The 12524-nt window shown below is 37.3% G+C and overlaps 1 protein-coding gene across 2 annotated transcripts in view; it reads left to right on the top strand.

The window, feature by feature from the left end:
- The window catches only part of LOC117410566 (autophagy protein 5), a 63698-nt gene that overhangs the window by 29693 nt on the left and 21481 nt on the right, over positions 1-12524 (top strand). The window lies entirely within an intron of this gene.

Below are 12524 nucleotides of genomic sequence, written 5' to 3' on the forward strand. Positions count from 1 at the left end.
GGATTGGAAATGCTGATCAGATACGGCTGCGTCTTAAATTCGAGGGCGTCTTAAATTTGAAGGAATACGGTACTTAATGTTTTAACTGACATGTAAACTCCTTGAGATACTGTGGAATGAAAAGCACTATATAAATAAATACATTAAAATGGAAATTGAAGTGCAGCGATTTTAATCTTAAGAATAGATTTTATATCACTGTACTGGTAATAATGGCAATAAATATCAAAACTGATTATACATATTCTGGCATGTTTTAATAGGATCACTGGTTTATTGAATCACCCCCATGTTGGGTGATTATATACGGTTGTATTAAACAGGCCTTTTCGTCCCATTTTTTTTTTACGATGCATAATTATTTTTATAACTTAATTACCAGAATCCACATGTATCCTATATTCCATTATTTCATAGCACACTGATTCTACATATTGTAGTGTTTGTTATTATTATTATTTTTATTATTATTATTATTATTGTTATTGTTATTATTATTGTTATTGTTATTGTTATTATTATTTTATTTATTAATTTTGTTCTTAAGGTTTCAAAACCATCAAACTTAATTAAAATAATATATGAGATAGTCAAAATAAATCCCCATGATCCAGATTTCAAATAGTGTGAACCAATATTAAATAAATTATTTGGGGATTTGTTCTACAATAAGACCATGGTCTTTTTTTGTTTTCTTTTTGTTTTGCTTAGTGGAGCACAGCAGTTGGGCTAATCAAGAGCTATTTATAGGAGGCACAGCCAAACAAAATTGTGAAACCATGCGTTACAGTTTAGAAATAATACACCAAGGCACGTGATGATTATAGCCTACTTTTAAAAAGCCATTAAATTGTTCCCAGGGGGCAAAAACCACCAATATCATCAATTATGATTAGTCAGTGAGGCCAGACACTGTGAGGCTTATTACAGTTTTGCTTCAAACAGGTTCTGAATTGCTGCTGCTTGTGATTATTATTGAAATTCTTCGGGATGTTTGACTTGACGTACTGTATGGAAATGCAACATTCCATTAGCCACAAATCAACATCACTGTTCATAGAAATAAAATTGGATTTAAAATTACTAAAACAAATTCAGTCGTCAGTGTTGTCATTGAGAAAGACTTAGACTTAGTCTTAGACTTAGTAGAAACATTGATCTTTAATTAATAAAGTTTCTTAGTGTTTCTAAATTTAGCACATGGAAGCAAGTAGATGATATATCAATACCTTGAATTTATGACTTCCCCTCATTATTTTAAATAATGTGTTATTTTATAATTTTCCCTGGGTATAGTTTTAGATTATTTGTAGTATCTTTTTGTATCTGAAAAAAGGGGCTAAAATGTATCTTCGTTCCATCCAAACTTGTGAATACATGAGTGCTCCAATTGTGCTTCCACCAAAAGATCTGAACGTGCAAGTGAAAGTATTAGCTGTATCTGAATTTGTATGGCAATCATTGCACAAGTCTACCTTGCACGCAAATTATTATTATTATTATTATTATTATTATTATTATTAGGAGTAGTAGTATTAGTATTATTATTAGTAGTAGTAGTAGTAGTAGTAGTAGTATTATTAGTAGTAGTAGTAGTATTATTATTAGTAGTAGTAGTATTATTATTCTTTATTTCTTAGCAGACGCCCTTATCCATGGGGACTTACAGTTATTACAAAATATCACATTACAGATAAGAGCAGTTATAAAACACAATAGTCAGTAGTAAATAAGAGCAAAATCAAATGAGAATATAAATACAGTAAATAATTACGTTTGAGAGAGATTTCGAAAAAGAGCACTTAGTTATAGTAAAAAAATATTTGCTTATCAGAGTAAATGCCATTAAGCGCAAGTAGTAAATAAAATAAATGGATCGAAGTACGATTTCAAATAAGAGACATTACAAAGAAACGTGAATACAGTTACCTTTAGTAGTAAAATCAGGTACAATATACAGAAAATATAATTATAATTGAGAGCAGTAATAGAATACAGAAAAGTGTGGAGCAGTTACGTGCCAGTACAAGGTGATGCAAGTACCGATACAACTGGGTGCCATATAGTCCAGTATAGTCGAGAGTTGTGAGGTTTACAGATGCTGCCTGAACAGGTGTCTTGAGGAGGCGCCGGAAGGTGGTCAGGAACTGAGCAGTCCTGATATCTGTGGGTAGGTCGTTCCACCACTAAGGGGCAAGGGTGGAGAAGGAATGGGCTCTGGAAGTAGGGGAGTGGAGGGGTGTACAGCTAATCTGCCATTGCAGAGGAGCGGAGGGTGTGAGGGGGTATAGGGAGAAATAATAGTATATACCATGCATGGGGTGTGATTTAACAAATTCAGCATGCTGTATCAAAGATATTTGGACATTTTTACTATTGGATTTCCTTGTAAGCAGGCCAACTGGTTTGTTTGTTCGTTGTTTTAGTTTATATATATATATATATATATATATATATATATATATATATATATTTTTAGTTTGTTCACATTTGCAATTAAATGTGTGATGGACAGTTAAACATTTAGTTACACCTGGGGGACTAAAATAGAAATACGCAGAAGAATAGACTGTTACCCTAGGAGTGAGCAGTGACAGGCATGATTTCTTGTTCATTTGCTGATACAAATAGCTTGTTGGACTTCCAGTTATTTCGCTGCCCGAGTTGAATAGAAAGTGTCCATGCCGAGCGTATCATGGAACTCATCTGGATTAATGGACCTCTTTGTATTGTGACAGAGTCAATAATTAATCACTCTCTCTCCTCTGTCTCTATGGCTAATTCCGTGAAATCCTTCACATCCTGCCGGTGAGTCAGTTTTTCTGGTAACTCAATAGGTGTGCTGCTGGTGTGCAGACACCTTCTCTTCCTTCACTGAGGCGGTGTTGGTTACAGTCTTGCGATCTAAAACCGTGTGTACCTAGTTTCCTTTTCAAAGGCTGCTGATTAGTTTCTATTTGTAGCAGGGGACGCATCTGAAACTGAGCCTGGATCTTACACCCCACTTTGATAGTCTTACCATTTGTGTATGTGGTACTACACAAGTCCCTGGGCGCTTTGCCAGCAGTCAGCGCCTCTCTTGTAACCTGATGTTGTTTGTTCTCTATTCTGTAGTCAAGCTGGTAAGCACGCTCACTCTGTACCCAGGGTTATCGAGGATATAGAGACACTCTCTCATTGCTGTACTTCGGTTTTCCAAGAATCCTTGGAACACACTGGAATATATAAACTTTGCTCCAATGCACTAATGTAAAACCTTACATGCAATCAAAACCCAATTACATAACACACCTCTGCTACGACAGGCAATTTCATCAAAAACTATTTAAACCGTTAACACTGGCACTTAATTAATTATATATATATATATATATATATATATATATATATATAGTTTTGTTTTGTGCGCATGTAATGAGAAAAGTGTGTTCGGTTGATTAGACAGTACAGTTGATCAAAGATCAGATAATTGACTCTCTACTGTACTTCATCATTCAGAAAAAATGAAAAAAAAAATCCAAACGCTTCGGTAGTGGCTTTTAGAAGGAATGCCAATTTAGCTGACATTTTGGTGCACAGTAAACAAGCGGCTTAACAAGGTCATTAAAACCTGTAAGAGCACATGTAAAGTGGGCAAATATATTTGGAAAGATAAAAGTGAAATCACAAATAGAGAAAATAGATATAAATACAAAACTCATACAAAACTCGTCATGCAAAACTAGCAACCTTTCTTATGGTATATCTTGACAAAATATCAAAATAAAATATGTAGGAGAGACAGATACAACGTAAAAGAATACAGAATCACTTATCAAACATAAGAAATAAAAAAGGAAATTAACCAACAGTTCAACACTTTACAAAAAATGTACATGACCTGAATGACCTACAATTTGTAGTTTTAGAAATAATAAAATTAGATAATGTACAATTTTGAAGAATAGAGGAAAATAAATTGATAAATACTCAATACCATGATACCTGAAGATTTAAATAGAAAGCAATAGTAGATTGTTAAATCATTAACTATGTCGTGAATTACATCAAAAAGCACATTAAAAGATATAAAAATGAAGTGAGTCCAATTACCATGGCTTCAAAAGCCTATAAGTAACTCCACTTTCCTTTGACAAAGTTATGTTAAACACACCGAAACGTTGGGTATATATATATATTCATCCTATGTTGCTATGGATACCATAACATTTTCCTTGGAGCCAAAGTTAATTTGTTACTTCCAGCAACGCTATCCACTTGTATATTATTTTTTCCCCCACACAACTGGTTTGTTTTGTTAATGAAAGTTATAAGAAAATGATGTTTGCGTAGCAACCCACCCTCACATCTGTTGTAATTTACAAAATAGTAACAAGCTGTGCATACTTTTTCACAATTTGCATTTTGTATTAATTTTGGGTAGTCTTTAAAGTTTATTGTATCCCATAATTTCTTTTAATAATATTGACTATAAGACAGTGGCATTATTTTTGTTTTAAAGCTAATAGTTGTAGTGAGCATTTTTAATGTTATAATACTGTATATTAATCCCAGAGTTGGCACTGGGTTTAACATCTAATCTGAATTTACAAAATGCAAGAACAAGACCTATAGCACCAGGGTACAATTTGACACGTTATGTCATGAAAATACAATCTATATCAGGGGTACTCAGTTATTTTAGTGAAGGTCCAAAATTCTTGGTTACAGCAGGGTCAAGGACCAGAGAACATTTTCACCCCCATCCCCATACTGACAAACAAACACAGAGCTACACAAATAGTTTTTACATGTTTGAGAGTTCTTCACTATATTAATATTTTTTAAGCAGCTTGGAAAAGCTACTAAACAAAAATGGGCTTTGTAGCACTGGTACTTGTCATTGTTTTCTTGATCTTTGTGAAGTGCGATTTTCTGAACTTGTTCCATAACGTATGAAAATTGTATCTTAATTGTGTATTTTCAAAAAAATGACTAATGATGGTTGTTTTATTGGCCATAGAGATGGGATATGTTGATGCCACAGCAGCCATCGCACCAAGTTTTACTTCATTTGAGCTGGGACACGGTAAACCAAATATTCTCTTCAAGACCATTGCTCAAATCCTGCATCCAGCCACCGATAAATCCACCTCCCATTCATCCTCCTCTCTTACCTGCCATGATTTCTCCTTTCTTTAGGAACAAAATCGACACCATTTATTCTATGCTCTCCTGCCACAAACCCAGTATAGTACTTGACCACCTTGACTCCCCTCCAATTGCCCCTCCTGCTCTCTTCCTTCTCTCCTCTCTCCATTACTGATGTCTCCAGCCTATTGTTGAAATCAACTATTGCCACATGCCCCTTGGACCCCTGGCCAACAAATCTCGTCCGTCTCTGTGCCTCTGACCTTGCTCCTTCCATTATGCACACTCTCAACTTATCCCTGGTTTCAGGCCTGGTTCCTGCTGCCCTCAAAATTGCCCGATTAACGCCAGTGCTCAAAAAACCCTCCCTTGACCCGGCTGTCTTATCTAACTTCCATCCCATATCCAATCTTCCTTTTCTCTCCAAAACTCTTGAAAGAGCTGTAGCCAGCCAGCTGATGAAACGTCTCACAGATAACAATCTGCTTGAATCTCTGCAGCCTGGCTTCCGGCCGCATCACAGTACCGAAACTGCTCTGCTCCATATTATAAATGATCTTCTGCTTAATGCTGATGCTGCTGCTCCCTCAGTCCTTTAGCTGCTGCTTTTGATACCATAGATCATAGCATTCTTCTTGACCGCCTTTAGAAGTATGCTGGGATCTCTGGAACCTGTCTCTCCTGAATGTCCTCTTACCTATCTGGACTCATGCAGTCTGTTTTCTGTGATGGAAGCAGCGCTGACGCAAACCCGGGCACAGGCGGTGTCCCTCAAGGGTCTGTTCTTGGGCCTTTTCAACATCTACATGCTTCCCTTGGGTCACCTCATCCACCAACATAGCCTCATGTTTCACTCCTATGCAGATGACACCCAGCTCTACCTAAAACTCGACCCTGGATATCCCTCTGCCATGGTCCAGCTCTCAGCTTGCATCCAAGACATCGAGGCTTGGATGTCTGCCAATTTTCTTCAGCTCAACACTAACAAATCTGAACTACTTCTAATAGGATCGAAAACTCAACTCAAGAATCTCAATATTGCTGCCTTGAACCTCGGAAACTATCTGCTGCTGCCTTCCCCTACTGTATGAAGCCTTGGTGTACTTCTGGATAGTAACCTCTCCTTTGATGTCCAAATCTCCTCTGTAGTCAAATCCTCCTTCTACCACCTCTAAAACATTTCAAAGGCCTGTCCCTACCTTTCCCTCCCGGATGCAGAGATACTCTGTCATGCATTCATCTCCTCTCGACTCAACTACTGCAACTCTCTCTATGGTGGTCTTCCGTCACGCGCCATTAAACCGATTGCAGCTGGTTCAAAGTGCTGCTGCTAGGATCCTTACCAGATGCAAAAAACATGATCACATTACCCACTGTCTTGCCCAGCTGCACTAGCTACCTGTAAAGTTCAGGATTACTTTCAAAATTCTCCTGCTTGCCTACAAGGCCCTTCATCACACAGGTCCAGAGCATATCTCCAAACTGCTGACCCGCTATGTCCCTGCACGCAAGCTGAGGTCCTCTGACTCAGGCTTGCTTGTTATACCCAAGCAAAAGTACACCTGTGGCAAAGTGCCCCGCCCCTGTGTGCATTTGTGTGTTCTGTGTATGTATGTATGCGTGCGTATGTTAATGTTGGTGTATAGATTGGTACACGGGATATAAACAGGTCTGTGTTTCACGTGTGTTTAAATTGTATATTTGTATTTAGGCACGGGATTGCACATCACGCACGTGCATTCTACGTGTCACAAAGACGGCCAGAGTGGGTGGCGTCAGACCGGAAGCAGGAAGGAATTCAAACACAGACAGACGGTGATGGTGATGAGCTGAGTGCAATGGCTGCACTCAGCGTTTATTAACAAAATAAAAGGTTTCAAACAGCACAAAAACAGGACACGGCACTTGACGCCAAAATAAACAGACATACAAAACGACTAAACAGACGGTGCAGGACAGACAGACGAACAAACACGGTGAGTGAAAACACGTTAACTATTACTCTTATTCTAACAATTACTACCTCCGTCTCCAATCCCGTTCTCCACTCACCGAACACCCAATCCCGACTGAATGAAAATGTGCATCTATATATACTGTTGTGCTGGGATTCAATTACTAATTAATTATTCACTTGAATCCCAGCACGTGAATTAATTCTGTGCAACCCCGTGCTCGCATATTATATTTTAAATGCACGTGCGTGATGTGCAATCCCGTGCCTAAATACAAATATACAATTTAAACACACGTGAAACACAGACCTGTTTATATCCCGTGTACCAATCTATACACCAACATTAACATACGCACGCATACATACATACACAGAACACACAAATGCACACAGGGGTGGGGCACTTTGCCACAACACCACACTTGGAGAGCACTGTTTTAGTTTCATGGCCTCGACCCTCTGGAACTCTCTCCCAGCTTTAGTGCGTGTAGCTCCTACAGTTGCTCGCTTCACATCAGCTCTCAAGACCCATTTGTTCTCACTTGCTTTCAGTGCTCTTTAAGCCTGATATCTGTTATTAGCTCTTGTCTAAATTGCTATTTCAGGTTTTTACCTCCATCTTATTTGTATGATTCTGTATGACACACACATCCACAATGTTTAAAATTCACATCCTAGCCTTTAATTTAATGTATTATGCCTGTATGTAATGTGTTTGCATCGTTTTTACTATTTGTATTTAATGTACTATGCCCTGTATTTCAATGCATTTTTGTATTTTAATGTATTATGCATTGTTCCTCACTATCTTGTAAAGCGCTTTGTGATGGTGGTCCACTATGAAAGGTGCTATATAAAAAAAATATTGATTGACTGATATTGAATACTGTTGGATTTTGTTTCATTCATAGCTCGCTACTTACTATCACAGCGACACCTACTGTACCATTGCACAGCGCACTCTCATAAGAACTGTGTTGTCTGAAAACATCCCAGCGTGTTCGAAATTTTGCTGAGTTTCTTTATTCTTTTTTTTTTATTAAACATTTAGTTAGAAATACTAGAAAACTACAATTCAATAACAATTCAATGTCTTCTGTGACGTTATTTCAACATACATGGCAATATATTATACATACCAGACATGTCTAATTCCTTTGAAATGGACTTCCATTTACTGTACATCTCTTAAGTGTTTATAATTGTGATGACCTTAGTCATAAAGCTGTGGGTATTTTTTCTCCTTCATTTTGGATACTGCTTAACCCTGGTGGATCACGTGCATTGAAGCTGTTCTCTGATTGCTCAATGCCCTAGTTGTCACATGACAAAATAGACACCAATCCTATTTTTTTCACAAACTGCAGTGTGAATGGTTCGTATTAAATATAGCTGTTTTATTTTTTTTTGGCGTGGAGTGGTATGTCGTACTACACATTCGCTTGTAGGCCCCTTTACACGGACACATCTCGCTCTATACTGCATGGATGAAAGTTTTCCGTCTGTAGATGGAATTCCATCAAAATTGCCTCTCCCAGGTCCATTCCTATGATTCGTGTAGAAATGCAAAACAATCAGGGCAGAAGGGGGGTTATATATATATTTTTTTTCTCCTGGAAAGCTGTTTTCACACAAATTTGTGACCTTTCAGAGTTTTTTTTTTTTTTTCCCCCTCCTGTTGAACTGTAACTTGATTGAGACCATAGGTGCCTTACCCATAGTGCACAGGGGAGGCAAACTATATATTTTGATCCTTTTTTTTTTTTTGCTCAGTGTATCCACACTATTATTGTATGTTTGGTTATGGTTTTGCCTTTAAATGGTTTAAAACATATATTAAAAAAAAAAAAATTAAAGTCATTCAGAAGATGCCAGAAGTCTGACATTGATCAAAATAAAAACACACGATAAAATGCACCTTACAGAAGCAGTGGTTTCACCCATAGTCCACACTGCACTATTTACAACAGCTAACGTTAGCAGCGGTGTGACTGCAACAGAAGATGTTGGGCAGTTTGTGGAGACTACAAAAAATTATTAATGAAGTATAGGCTAGGTAGTTGTGAGTTTAGTTTGTTATTATTCTCTATTAATTAAATTAATCCATTGATAAAAGGCAAGACAGAACCAGACTTTTTATTTATTTATTTATTTATTTATTTATTTATTTATTTATTTTTAAATAAGGAAGTTAGCAGGTTCAACACCTATGAATGAGACACAAAATTATTTGACCATTGCTTCTGACATTGATTAAAACACTGAATTGTTGTACTGCTTTTAGAATGAAACACTCTCCTATCGATACCAAAACTGACTTGTGTTACTGAATAAGAACATTTACTGGTCCACAGCTTATCTTTACTTGAAAAGTGAGTATAATTGAGATTTTTGTTATTATACAGTTAAATAAATTGTTAATGCAAAAGCTTTATTTTTGCACTTGGTTATTAGTTATAAACATTGAACATTGTCAAACTCCTTACATTAGGTCTTTGAAAATGGTCCTTGAGAAGTCCTTGAAATTTGTATCAGAACTCTGTATTTACTACATCCGGTTGAGTTAAGCAGAGATTGTGTATTATTTTTGCAAGTTTTATAAAATTAATATTATGTGAAATGGGCATACATGTAAAAGTTTTAATGAGTAACATTTCAAAAACTGTGTTTGTTAACTAGCCTCATGCGAGATTTATCAGGCTGATCCATCTGATAAAATTTCTTTTTCTACAGTCAAGTTCAAATTTGCTTCTGAAAGTGGTCTAAAATGGCTCAGAGCTTTGTGGGGCCTAGATGGGCTCCCGGCCAAAAGATTGGTTTTGCCCTCGGAGTTTCAATCAAAATGGTCATTGGCCACTTTCATCCGTGATACTGGTAAAGGAAAAATCCCCTAAACTATATCTATATTTAATTATCCCAGTATACACACAGTAATGCGAACCAAAAGGTTTTCCCACCCTAGTTTATACACAGAGTCGTAAGGATTTGTAGCCGATCCCCCAGGCTTTCCAGCGCCTTTTTTTTTTTACTATGTGGCCAGATCTAATTGATCATAATTAGCCCCTGGCCACATTACACATGTTTTAACAAGGAGGGGATTCTAACCCCAGCCCTGCCATATTTAACAAAACCTTTTTTTCCCCAAAGTCAACAAACTTTATTTACTAAACAAAAACACTCTATATGTGCAGGGCTTCAGCTTATAAAAAATTCCAGGGGAAAAAACACCATCTTTGTGAGACAAAAATACACTTCCTGAATTTCTGTAATCTTGTGGTGGATCTTATTTTAAGAAATGATTATCACGCAGCAGCCTCATACGTAAGAAGGAAACAGTTTAAAAAAAAAAAAGTATCCAAATGTGGGAAAGTGGACACACAGCTACATCAGAGTATAGCCACGATTAACGAATTACACTATATTTCTTCAGGATTTCATAACAGACACCCCTGAATCTAATTAATGTGTCATATGTATACATTTATTTACTGTATTTATAAAGTGTATATGCACGGTCTGAGCTCATTGCATCAAATGTAATATCTTCATAACTGCAGAGGACAAATATGAACAAAAATAAGTTTGAGAATTGGTTGTAAATGAAATCTGAAACACTGTTCGAATCATAGAATAGCAATTTTTAAATAGTTAAAATTAAGCCCTAGATCTTTACCGTTACATTTAGTATGAACCAGCCAGGTTTTTATGGCGGTCTAAATGATTACGTGTGACAGTATGTTTGAGAGTTTTTATTTACTGTTAAAAATTTTTGACTAGTTTCACAGACCCAGATTTGTGTTAATCTTGGACTATTCAATGTTAATTTAGGTAAATTAGTCCAAAACCAGTGCTATTCGAGGTCTGTGAAATGAGCGGTTTATCTTGTGCTACCAGTGTAATTGTTCATGTAAGGGGGAAAATAATTTTTATGCTGAAGTCTTCAAAATAATTTAATTTAGGAGCATTTTAGATGGTTGTCATTCTCATCCCCCATTACAAAAGGGTCTTTAAGAAAGAGGTTTTGCTTTATTTTGAGTCATTGCATTATAAAAGACAGATTAAGCATTTATTTTAGTTAACAAATTCTGTCAGTGTTGATCAATGAGTAGTTTTTTCTTAGATCAGTGAGTAATTGTTTTTGAAAGATCATTATGGGACATGGTGCATTGCCCTAGTGCCTGAGAAATTATATTAAGAAATATGTTAACCTCTTTGAGGAAGGGAATTCTGGGTCCTAAACAGTTAAAATGCAGTACTTGACTTATAAGCAATATAAAATGTAACCCACACTTTCTCCCACACTCATCACACAAAGCCCACTGCTGTGAAAAGTGTTTTTGTTTTTCAGTGCCTATCATGATTCATGTACTGTACAGTCAAGCGGTATGCAGAGGAGGGGCTTAAAATATTGTTTCTAATGTGGTCTTGCTGGGAATCAAATGCACCTCTGAAGACGATAGTGTTTTCGAACTCCAGGGAGACATTTTGATGCAAACATTTTAATTTAAATATGTGCTGCTGTCAAGTAAGGAGAATAAACAGTGTAAAAAAAAACTGGTAACTGAAGGGTCTGCAAGTGGCTCACCTGGTAGAAGCGCAGCTGTGTGGTGCGCAGGGTGAGTCATACAGCGCAGGTTCACATCCTGACTGTGTGAAGTAGGCCAGTCTTCTCTGGGGACTCCAAAGGGAGCGTCACATTGGCTGTTAGGGAGGTAAAGCCGGCAGGGACTGTTTCGTCTCATCGCTCTACAGTGAACCCTGCTGGCCAGGCGCCCAGTGAGCTCAGAGCAGACACCTGCAGGGCTGGCCTTTGTCCTCCAGAGGTCGCTAGCTCGCTGACATCCACTCTCAAGTTCTTGGGTGAAAAAGGAAGCTGGCTTGGTCATGGGATCAGAGGACGCCCACTGAACCTTTGGGTCTTCTGAGCCAGGTGGGGAATTGCTACGGTGAAGGGAAACGCGATTGGGCATTCCAAATTGGGAGAAAATCGGGGAAAAATTATAATTGGGCACACTAAATTTATTTAAAAAAAAACAAAAAAAACTGCTTACTGAGAATCCCCCTGCGTATCATAATATATGGTCGGGGGTGAAAACCATCGGCAAATGTAATGCAGTCCTGTCAGCTTGCAGCCTTGTCTTCCATTTGATTTTCATGAGGTAAAAATGGGGTAAAACAAGCCATGTCTAAGGTACATGCTGTAAACAATTTCTTGTGCATGTTTACTTTGGTCTAATTGCCCCAACCATCTCCCTGCTTCAGATAAAGAAAAGTTGTTTCACAACATTTTTCAAATTACTTGTGGGGGACGTTTGATTGCCCAGCATGATCAAAATTAGAATGTATGAATATGTGTCTCATTAATTTTAGCCTTAATTAACTTGCAAGTAACCAACAACTTGCCATTGGGTTTGGTATCTCTCCCCACCGTATCAGG

The sequence above is a fragment of the Acipenser ruthenus genome, chromosome 6, assembly GCF_902713425.1.
Source record: "Acipenser ruthenus chromosome 6, fAciRut3.2 maternal haplotype, whole genome shotgun sequence".
NCBI classification, from domain to species: Eukaryota; Metazoa; Chordata; class Actinopteri; order Acipenseriformes; family Acipenseridae; genus Acipenser; species Acipenser ruthenus.